This window comes from Cynocephalus volans, chromosome 8 (genome assembly GCF_027409185.1).
Source record: "Cynocephalus volans isolate mCynVol1 chromosome 8, mCynVol1.pri, whole genome shotgun sequence".
NCBI classification, from domain to species: domain Eukaryota; kingdom Metazoa; phylum Chordata; class Mammalia; order Dermoptera; family Cynocephalidae; genus Cynocephalus; species Cynocephalus volans.
This window is the reverse complement of record NC_084467.1, coordinates 30192207-30203688: the sequence shown is the minus strand read 5'-3', so window position 1 is coordinate 30203688 and position 11482 is coordinate 30192207.

Here is an 11482-nt window from a genome sequence, read left to right as displayed (position 1 = left end):
TATTTTTACACTTCCAGCATACCTTAATTTGGATGCTAAATTTTCACCAGAAATACTTGAACTGTATTTAGATTTTATAAAAATTAAAGTTGAGAAAGAAGACTCACATACCCAAATTTTTTTTTTTTTTTTTTTTTTTGTCGTTTTTTCATGACCGGCACTCAGCCAGTGAGTGCACCGCGGCGGGAGCGTGGCCGCGCTGCCAGCACAGCACTCTACCAAGTGCGCCACGGGCTCGGCCCATACCCAAATTTTTGAAAGAATACTTAACAGTTTTTCAGTTACTGAGTTGGAGTTTTTTAATTTTAAATTTAATTAATTAAAATTAAATAACGTTAGGGCCGAGCCCGTGGCGCACTCGGGAGAGTGCGGCGCTGGGAGCGCAGCAACGCTCCCGCCGCGGGTTTGGATCCTATATAAGACTGGCCGGTGCACTCACTGGCTGAGTGCCGGTCACGAAAAACCAAAAAAAAAAAAAAAAAAAGAAAGAAAAGAAAAAAAAAATTAAATAACATTAACAATTCAGTTCTTCAGTTACACCAGCCATACTTCAAGTGCGCAATAGACATACATGGTTAGTGGCTACCATATTGGACAGCACAGTTCTACACGGAGGGCAGAGCACATGCAAATGTCCTGTGGCAAGAAGGAGGTTGTTATTCAAGAAACTGAAAGAAAGCCAGTACAGCTGAAAGGCCTACAGGGTAGGTCAGGTTAGATGATTCTAGAAAGGTCACTTGGAGTTAGACCTTTATTCTCAGAACCAAGGGAGGCTGCTGAAAGGTTTTAAGCAGCAGGCCAATCTGACCAGATTTTCATTTTGCAAAGGTCTTGTTGTTTGTAGCATGGAAGACAGATTAGAAAGAGGCTGCTTAGGAGGCTGTTGCTGTCACCCAGGTGAGAGATGTTGGAGGATTGGACTAGGGCGGTGGCGGTGGAAATGGAGAGAGGTGGACAAAGTCAAAAGTTATTTGGAGAATAAAGTTGACAGAATTTGGTGATTCACTGGATATGGAAGAGGGAGGGAGGGAGAGGGAGGTGTCAAGGACAAACTCCCTGTTTCTGGCTGGAACACCCAGATAGATGATGGTGCTGTGTTCTGAGATGGGGAGCCTGTGAGGAAGACCAGTTTGGGAGGAGAAGGAAGAACATCAATTTGGTTTTGACCATGTTTAGTTTGAAGTGCCCTGAGACATCCTTACCAAAATGGTGAGTAGATATCATGTAGACATAAATACAGATCAAATTTGCATAGGGGAAGCTTGGGCTGGAACATAAACTGGTGTAAGATAATTGAGGCTGTGGGTTTCGAAAAGGCAACTAAAAAGAGAGCAACAGATGAAAAGAGGGCTCAGGACACAGCTCTGTGGCCCTCCAGATATAAAATCAGGTAATGGGGGATCAGTTGGCAAAGGAGTCAGAGAGGGAGCAGGCAAGAGGAAAAACGGGACTGTCAATTCCCAGGAGCCAGCAAAGAGGGAGAGATCAAGAGGACCAAAAGCTGCTAGGAGATCAAGTAACAGAGGACAGCAAGACGACCATTGGACCTAACATGTGTGCCAATTGCAACCTCAGCAAGAGCTGTCTGGGGAGGATGATGGAAGCAGACAATGCCCTCACGAAGTTGAGCTGAGAAAAGGAGATGAGGAATAGGACAAGGACTACAAAGAGATAGGGGCCAAGACAGAGAGTCCCTTTTTCTAGGTTGGAAAAACTTGAACATGTTTAAAACCTTCTGGGAAGGATCCAATTAAGAGAAAGAGGTGGAATACACAGGAGGGAGAAGCAGAAATCAGTAGGGGAAGGTTCCAGGAGGAGGGAGAGCTCTGCGGGAGCAAGGAGAGGGCGATGCAGGTGTGGGAAGGCTGGTACGTGGGGAATGGGGGATCTCGGGTCTGTGAGCCTGCGGGGCTTCTCCCACCTACACCTGTGATCCCCTTCACTGCCGGTCAGGATTTGGAGCCTGTGCTGGAGCCCCGTGGCCACAGGCTGCCCACGGCCAGCTCCAGCCTCTCTCCTCTCGCTCTTTACCTGGTCTTCTCTCCCTGGCCCTGACTCTGTCTCTGCCAGTCTCTCTGTCCCTATCAGTCTTCCATCTCCATTTTTACTCTCTCTGTCTTTGCCTCTCTCGGTTTCTCCTTCTTCTCAGTTTCTCTTTTTGTCACCCTTTCTCTGTTCCCACCTCAGCCTCTGACTCTATTTGTGTATCCCGTCATTTCTCTCTGTCTTTCTGTCTCTCTCCTCTCAGTGTCAATCTTTGGTCCCTGTAGGTCTTGCCTGTCTCTGGCTCTGATTTGTCCCAGTCTCCCAGATCCTTAGGCCCTTGCTACTCAAAGTGTGGCTCTGGACCAGCAACCTTGGTCTCATCTGGGAGCTCACTAAAAATGCAGAATCTCAGGCCCCATCCAGACCTAAAGAATCTGAAGCTGCCTTGTAACAAGATCCCTCAGGTAATTCATGCACATATTGAACATGTGAGAAGCACTTCCATAAGCTTTCCTCTAAAACAGCATCAACACAAAAATTCAGAATCTCGGCAACATCGAAGAATGAGCTGGATCCTCCTGCACACCCTGTATCACCTTGGTGATGCTCTGAGGCATTCAGCTTCTCTGCATCACCTCCCTGAACCTCCCAGAGTTGCTCCTGAAGCTGTAGGCAGCTAAGGGAAAGAACATAATAGAGGTTTCAGGAAGTCCCAAGTCCACTGATGTATATGCCACACCTGGGCTTCCACATCTGTAGAATTACTGGCCAGAGGGGATTCTGATACTGATATGCTAGGTGCTTCCAGGTGCAACCCCAGTGTGTCCCTGAAAACAATCGGCCCCACTCAGACCTGCTCCTGTCTGTCTCACCCTGTCCTTTTTTGAGCTGGACAGAGGTGTGGGTTTCAAAATAAGGGGACCTTCTCACAGCCCTAGAAGCATCCCATCTGAGGTGGAGACCATCAGGGCTGAAAGCATCCAAGAGTTGGTCTAGAAATCACAACTTGTGCTTTTTAGAATGACTGAGTGCTAGGGAGAGGTATTCTATGTGAAGACGTAGGGTTGCCTAACCCTACTCCCAGGTTTAGGCAACAACAGCACATGATTGTTTGTGGTTATTATCTGCCCACATTGTTATTTGGAAAATGTCGGCTTTTTCCTCTACAGGGTCACAGACTTGCCCAAACTAACACATTTCTGGCCATCTCACTCATTTCCAGCTCTGGTATGTTTCAGACCAAGTCTCTAGAGTATGGATTTGTTTTCCATTTCAATATTTTGGGTGATGAGTTTGTTTTCTGGATTTTTTTTTTAAGTGGAGATTTCTCCCCTCCCCCCTCTCCAAGGTTTGTTTTGTTTGGTTTGGCTTAGGAGAACTGAGAGGGAATTCAGGAAAAGGGTCAGCTTCTTGGGCCAGGTTACGAGTCCCTGATGCAGGGCCAGCAACCCAGGTGCTGGCTTTTTTTTTTTGCCTGACTGCTCCAGCTGTGGTCCAGACCAGATTTAAATGGGCAACAGGTGGGAAACCTTAGTGAATGATGGTAAGGAAGGAGAAAAACAACCAGAAAGAACAAGTTCCATTTTGAAGGATTAGATGGGGCTGGCCCGTGGCTTACTCAGGAGAATGTGGTGCTGATAACACCAAGGCCATGGGTTCGGATCCCCATATAGGGATGGCCGGGTAGCTCACTTGGGAGAGTGTGGTGCTGACAACACCACGTAAAGGGTTAAGATCCTCTTGCCGGTCATCTTTATTTTTTTTTAAAAAAGAAGGACTAGATGGATTCATTGCAAAAGGGCTGGAGTACTGTCTAGCTCTGCTAGTAAAAGTACACCAGAACAAAAGCCTAGTTACAGGGGAGTAGAGAAGATCTAAAGATTAGATGCCTCAGGGTTGCTGAGGCACGAGCATACCACAGTTGGGTGCACCTGCTGTGGTGTGGCGTACCTCCTGGCTCTCCCAAGGGAAAGAGTCAACACAGGGTGAAGAATAAACAGGCCTTGGCTGGAGGCTTGGCTGAGGCCCCTTCAGCATCAGAAGAATGACCTGCACTAAATAGATCCTTGAATGATCAGGAACTGGTGGAGACTGTGGGAGAGCTAGTAAATTTGGGCCCCTATCTTCCTCTGGCACCCCTAGCCTTCCAGGTTGGTGGTGACAATGAGACCCAGGCCAGTGGCTGGAGAAGGTGCCTTGAGTTCTGCCCTAGAGTCTTCCAGATCTTAAGTAGGAAATTGCGAAATGGCCACATTTTGAAAGAGAAAGTATGCGAAAAATTGTTCCTCCCGCGCCTGTTCGCCCTCCCGGAGCTTGGTGCAAGGAGGTGGGTGAGATGAATTCCTGGCTGGACTCAGTCTGGTGTAGGAAAGAAGGTAGAGCCAAGCCCCCAAGGGCCAGGTGACAGCCGCTGCCAGTCTTTGATTATCGATTATTGTTATTGGGATGCTCTTTTTCCATCTGTTGAGCAGCAGCCTGGTCCATGGAGAGGGCCGGCTCCTTCCTCTGGCTGAGTTCTGTCTCCTGAAAGGGCTGGCTTTTGAGGGCTTCCTCTGCAACCCAATATGTACCATGGGCTGCTGATTAAATACTTGGAATGTCTTCAGGTTGAGCCAGCCCTGTCCATAAAATGGGAGGCATTTTGGCAGTTCCAAGGCCCCTGGCACCCAGTCTTGGCCCTGGCCCTGCTGTCTTCTTCAAGGAGCTGGGTGGGCCTCCCGCCAGCATGCTTTCCTGGGAAACATCGAAGTGAGTTAAAGTCAACAATGAGTTCATCTCCAAAAGGAATAAGCCGGCAGCCCTCAGGGCAGGGGGACAGGAGGAGGGGGAACAGGGATTTGGGGGCAGAGGAGGGGGTTAGGTGATGCTGGAACAGCCAGACCAGATCCAAGCCTGTCAAACGAGCTGGCAGCTCAAGGAACAAAGAGAAGTGTTTTCCCAGGCCAGCCCTGGAAGGCTCACTTGGCAAACGTGGTGATGATGAGGGTGTCACAATCCCAGGGACCATGAGAAGTGTTCTCTCAAGGACTGGGAGCTGGAGCAAGACACTGAGATGGAAAGAGGCTGGGGTGGTTGGGTGCGTGGGCTGTGGCTCTGCTGGCTGCAGACTTGCCTCATGGGTACATGAGGATGGCCATTTGGGCAGTTGAACGCCACTCTCTCATCTTGGAGGAAGGACTCAGTGTCAAGGCCACATGATGAGCAGACTCATGATTGCAAAACCCAACACTTTAAATCTGAACATCTCTACAGTTAGATTTATCTCTGAGGGCTTCACGTATGGATAATGGTTCCCGATTTGAGCCAGTGTCTCACTTCTGTGGTCTTCGCTGCCTGGAGCATAAGGAAGCCATATTCTAAAAGGTATTGCACTGCCCTGAACTCACTTGATCTGATGCACTGTGGGCCTTGGGAGCCAATGGCATAGCAAAGTGAGCAGTGCCCTGGGATGGGCCCGCAGCGGGAGCTGCCCCTTTGTGGGCACCCGGGTGGAATCCCAGCCTGCTAAGCCACCTCAAGGGCTGGGCTCAGGGTGGAGGAGGGCAGCAGCACCTCCCTACTTTGGACGACAAAGCCTGATGAAAAGCTGCCTGTGCCAGGTTGAGATACACATAACCCATCTGGCTCAGACTTCGGATATGCCCCAGGGGCTTGGAGACTCTGGCAACAACTGCCTTGAATATATACTTGGCCTTTTTCCCAAGGGCAGGACCATCGTCGATAGACTGTGCTTGATTTCTCTCACGCACTCACATTCATTCTCGCAAGGTATTTTATTGTATGAGGTATTTGCCTACCATGCATATTTACAATTCTTTTCCCGCCACCAAACCAACAAAATGTCCACAGACATCGCATCTCAATTTCTCACAAACACATTCTCATCACTTTCCCATGGTTTATGCTTCTCCTGTTTCCCTCTTTTTTCCCCCCTTTTTTCAAACCTGCTTCACCCTTCTGACCCTTCTGATCCCTTTCCACGCTGGCTGACTTTGGTTTTTCTGCTCTCCCAGAGGGCCTTCACCACCCCTCACCCTACCATGATCCTTTGTCTTCCTTTTTCTGTTTTTCTTTTGATGTGTAGCCATGGGCTTTTCCCAGCTGTGGCTTGCCCAGTCCATATTTCCCCTGTATATTTGGCCAATCGTATTTGACTTTTGCTATCACGGGCTAGATGTTTGTTGAATGAATGAAAAAAAGTAAATGAAGGAAAAGGTCCTGCCTGAATGGTTTTCTTTCTCATATTGTCTCTGGAGATGATAGTTGTTGTTGGTGCTTATTCCTTTTTCCTTCTGGGAGGAAAAATGAGGCCAGCATCAAAGTTCATTGGGGCACTGGGCCAAAAGTAACCTGACCTTGATCTTTCTGTCATTTGGCCACAACTGGTTATGACAACCCAGCCTTCCAAGGTCATAGCCTGCCGCTCCCAGCCCCCACTCCATCTACTCTTCTACTCAGAATTACTTACTGGTGCCCAACACAAATGCACTTTCAAATTTCAGTGCCTTTGACCATGCTGTACCTTCCCCCTAATGTTTCTCCCCTGCTCTCATCTGTAGATGTTCTACTTATATTTCATATCCAGATCGAATTACTCTTCCTCTGCGAAGCAGCCCCCCTCCCCAGTCGTTGCTCCCCCTGTATGTTTCTATAGACTGTTCATACACCTTTTTCACATCTACGTCTGTACCCCACCACCGAATGTCAGCTCCTGAGAGCAGGGACTGTGGTATTCATTACTACATTCCCAGTCCTTTCCCAAGTCTCCCAAGGCTGTGGATATAGTTGGAGACATACTTACAACCATAATGGCAAGCATCTGTATAGCATTTACACTGTTCTAAACCTTTTACTTATATTGCTTCACTTAACCCTCAACACAACCCGGTGAGGTGGATACCATTATTACGCCCCTTTTACAGATGAGGAAACTAAGACATAAAGAGGTGAGAGGACGTGAACAAGGGCACACCACTAGTAAATGGTGAGGTCAGGACTGGAACCTCTGCTACCACCTAGCTGTGTGAAAACACATTTCGCATGTCCTTTTCCCCACCTGTGTACTATGATATCCAGTTTGTTCAGCATCTTCTTCATTTATTGGGGGAAGGGAGTTCCAGGGGTTGGATTACCTGTGCTGACAAATAATGCCATAGAGTCACCATGGGCATCCAGCAGGCTCTGCCTCTCCATTTCAGCCCCTCTTCAGCATCTCTTTTTTTATTTTTATTTTTTAAAAGATGACCGGTAAGGGGATCTTAACCCTTGACTTGGTGTTGTCAGCACCACGCTCACCCAGTGAGCAAACCGGCCATCCCTATATGGGATCCGAACCCGCGGCCTCGACGCTCCCAGCGCCACACTCTCCCGAGTGAGCCACGGGCTCGGCCCCTTCAGCATCTCTTGCTCACCAAGCTGCTCAAGACTGCCTTACCACCGTGCAGTTGCCAGTGTGAGCTCCAGCATCATGCCACAGGGGCTGCTTCGAGATGCTCGTGACGCTGCCCACCCTGGGTGCGGCCCCTAAAGACTCCAATGCACCAGAACCACATTAGGCAAAGAGGACAGTCCCTCTTCTCTACTTTGTGTCATGCTTTGCCTCGGGGGCACCAAAGCCTTGAGATTCACAAAGACTTCTGGACAAAGGGGCTCTTTGGATTTCTGCCTGAACCTGCCTTCTCTTTTGGGTTCAGTAAAAAAAAAATCCTGGGGCTTGCCAGGGGTCTGACAGATCAGTGCTGCTTCCCCCAGACCCTCTTTTGTCCTCCAGCACTCTGTCCCCCAACCCCCATGAAATTTAAACCTCTGCAGAGTGCCCCCTGCTGGTCCACTAAAGTATCAGTTACACTCAGAAGTGTAGTGGACTCCCTATTTGAATTCCCAGAGCAGAAAAAATGAAATGTACCTCCACATTGGGACAGGCAACATTCACTCTCAGAAAGCAATGACAAGTAGTCATCTAGTAGTCAGTTACATGTCTATTCCATGTGCAGGACACACACCAGTGCCCAAGGACAGGGGGTTGTGGGCAAGCTTTTTTTGCAAAGGGCCAGATAGTAAATATTTTAGGCTTCACGGGCCATATGTCATCTGTTCAAGCAACCCATCTTTCCCTTTTGTAGAGCAAAACAACCATAAAACATATGTAAGCAAATGGTGTGGCTATGTTCCAATAAAACTTTATTTATGAACACTGAAATTTGAATTTTATTTAATTTTCACACCACAAGATGTTCTTATTTTGACTTCTTTCAATCATTTAGTAAGTAAATACCATTCTTAGCTTGTGGGCCATACAGAAACAGGTGGCTGGTGAGTTTTGGCCAGTGAGATATAGTTTGCCTACCCCTGTGCTTACCCCTGTAAGCTACTTGGTTCAGTTCATGACTTTTCTTGTGCACTGGTAATGTGGAAAGTGGGGAACACAGCAGAAACCTGAGTCCCCAGCTCCTGGGCACAATGGCTAGGCATTCTGAGGATTTGCCCAGCTCTAGCTAGAAGCAAAACTGACAACTCTCAAGTTTCTCAAATCGACATTTAAAGCATCTAGAGGATTCCTTCAACCTGGGTCGCACAGTGAATTGGAAGGATTGCTTTTTCCAAAGATGAGGAGTGAGGGCCAGCCCGTGGCTCTCTTGGGAGAGTACGGTCCTGATAACACCAAGGCCGTGGGTTTGGATCCTATATAGGGATGGCCAGTTGGCTCACTGGCTGAGCGTGGTGCTGACAACACCAAGCCAAGGGTTAAGATCCCCTTACCGGTCATCTTTAAAAAAAAACAAAGATGAGGGAGTGATAACTTGTCTTTTTCCAATCAGACTTTAAAAGTTACATAACTAAAGGTTCTGACCAGCTCTTTCTCCGCTGCTTGAGAGGGTATTTGCCCTAGCTTTCCTTTCACACCTTAGCCTAAATCTCTATTTTGGAAATAAGATATTGTTCTGATTCTAGACTAGACCAGACAGGGGAGCAAGAGGGATGAAAGAGGTCAAAAAAAATCTTTCTTACCAGGCAGAAGCTGTCCTCAGGGCAAGACTGACCTTTTGATAGACAGAACTCACCCTGACACACTGGTTTTAGGAGTTGACTTTTCAGATTCTTTAACATGACATTATTCTTTTGGAAACAATCCAAGGGACTTGGTTAACATATTTAAGAAGTGTTTTTCTAAGGAAAAAGGGGGAGGTGGGCAGGAGATGAGGGGGTAAAGAATTACACAAAGATTTAGTCTAAAGGCTTAAAAATCAAAAGGATCATTGGACAGATAGATATCAAATGTAATAGGAAACACACTGATCCTGAGGAGATGACTTAATATGGGGCCCTCCAGCCTCATTGGGGTTTAAACAATTATCTACAATTTGGAATTATACTTTAAGTTCCCACATCAGTGTGTGTTCTGGATCCATTTCTCAGGATGCAGCCAACAATTTTGAGTTATCTAAACCAGGCTGAAAATTAGAGGCCATTAATAGCATCTCATAAAATTGCTTCTCAGATTTTCTTAAGCAGAATATGCTGAGGACCACAGGGATTCAGTGATAGGAGAGAGCACATTGCTGCTAGTTATTTTTCTGAAGCTTAATCTAGGGATCTTTCTGAAGAGGTCCTTACCCAGCAGTAAGATCAATGCCAAGACTCATACCGACCATGTTTTTCCCTCTTAGAAGTGGTGACCAGATATATCATCCATGAAGAGAAGCTTCTTGGGGTTCCCAGAGTTGAGTCTCTCAGTGACTTTTCACAGCTAGTCACCCCAGCAGCTTGCTATATCCTTGACCAAAAACATCCCAGACATCCTAGACTGAAAACTGACGGCAATTTGACCTATGTGCCAATTTAATACACCTTATTATTCTTATATTTGCTTGTAAACTGTTGAAATTGTATAATCAAGGACTCTCTTTTTTGTTTTCTACAAATGACACAAAACAAACAAACAAAAAATCCTAAAAACATCTTCCGAGTCCTTCTCTGTTCTTCCGGGGTCCCAGAACCTCCTGCTTGGGGACTGGGATGGTTTCACATGGAGCAGCAGCCACTGGGGTCCAACTCTTGGCCCCAGCAGGAAGAGGTCAATACATCATGGACTTGCCAGAGAAGAGGCACAAGGGAACTGAATAGAGGAGCCTCTGCTCTCAGTTCAACTGGGAAGTATAAACCAACAAGCTGGCACTAATTAAGAGCTAATGGCCTTACGATGGAGCATTGCCAAAGGATAATGACCCTCTGGCTACAGCATAAATATCAAGGCATTTGGGGCAGAGCCAAGACATATATTTTCAGAGTGCATTAGACACCACTGCAGCCTTCCTCACCCTGGCTCTGCAGAGAAAAACGAGAGGATTTAAGATCGGTGGGAAAGAAGCTGGATCTTCCAGGGCTGCCTTCTGGTCAGCTGGTCAGAAAGCCTCAGGATGACTCTCGAGCGAGATTTTGCTTTTCAGACCTAAAATTTTGTGTATACAAGAATCACTTGAGAAGCTTACTAAAATGTAGATTCCCTGGGTTCCACCCCCAGAGAGTCTGATTTCAGAAGCTCTGGGGTGAAGCTCTGGAATCTGCATTTTTAACCAGCTCCCCCAACTAATCCTGATGCTGTGGTACTCAGATCACACTTTGAAAATGCTGCTTTAGAAGCTGCTATTATTTGGTCTATCATTAGACCCCAGTGACAAAGTTTTTACAGATTAAAGATGAAAGTGAGGTCAAGATTCTCTGCTTTCTGTAGAAAACACCAGTCCAGAGCATGACACAGGGTTGTTTCAGAATGGTGGCATTTCCAGCCAGCCTCTGTTGGGGTGTTCCCAATCACCCAAACCTGCGGTTACTAGGAGCAAGATTCCAGGGGATGAGGAGCTAACCCTGGGTCTGGAGAAAAAGAAAAACCATCCAATCTGCATGGTGTGTACTATGTCTGCAATGCTTTCATATACCATAGCTTATATGACCCTACTGCAATCTTTCAGGCTAAACTATTATGTCGGTTTTAAAACCAAGGAATTGTAGGCCTGGAAGTGTCTTGCCTCTCTGGTCTCCATGACACCAGAATAGAGAGTGAAAAATAGTCACTGTATTACAATTGTGGTTAGCAGGGCCAGCAATCCAGACCAGTAACTTAGGCTTGACCTACCTAGATCAGGCTTATCATCTGCTGGTAGAACCGAGGTTCGTTCTTGGGATCAGTAAATACTGTTGTAAAAGGATTGATGGGTCAGATTATAAAAATAGATGGAAAGTTCGTATGATAAATGCAAGCAGAGTATGAGAACAGGAGAGAAACAAACCACCATATCATCTGGGAAAATGAAACTCTTTGGCAAGACTTCACAACAGCCTGATTCAAAATTTCATAATGAAATTATGTCTCTGATCAAAGCCTGAATGAGCTCATGGGCTGATTTTTGCCATTCGTGTTTATTCTGGTTTGCACCAAATGAAGGCATCAGAAACACATTAACCTAATCTTCTCTCTGGGAGGAGAGTACTCTCGTTT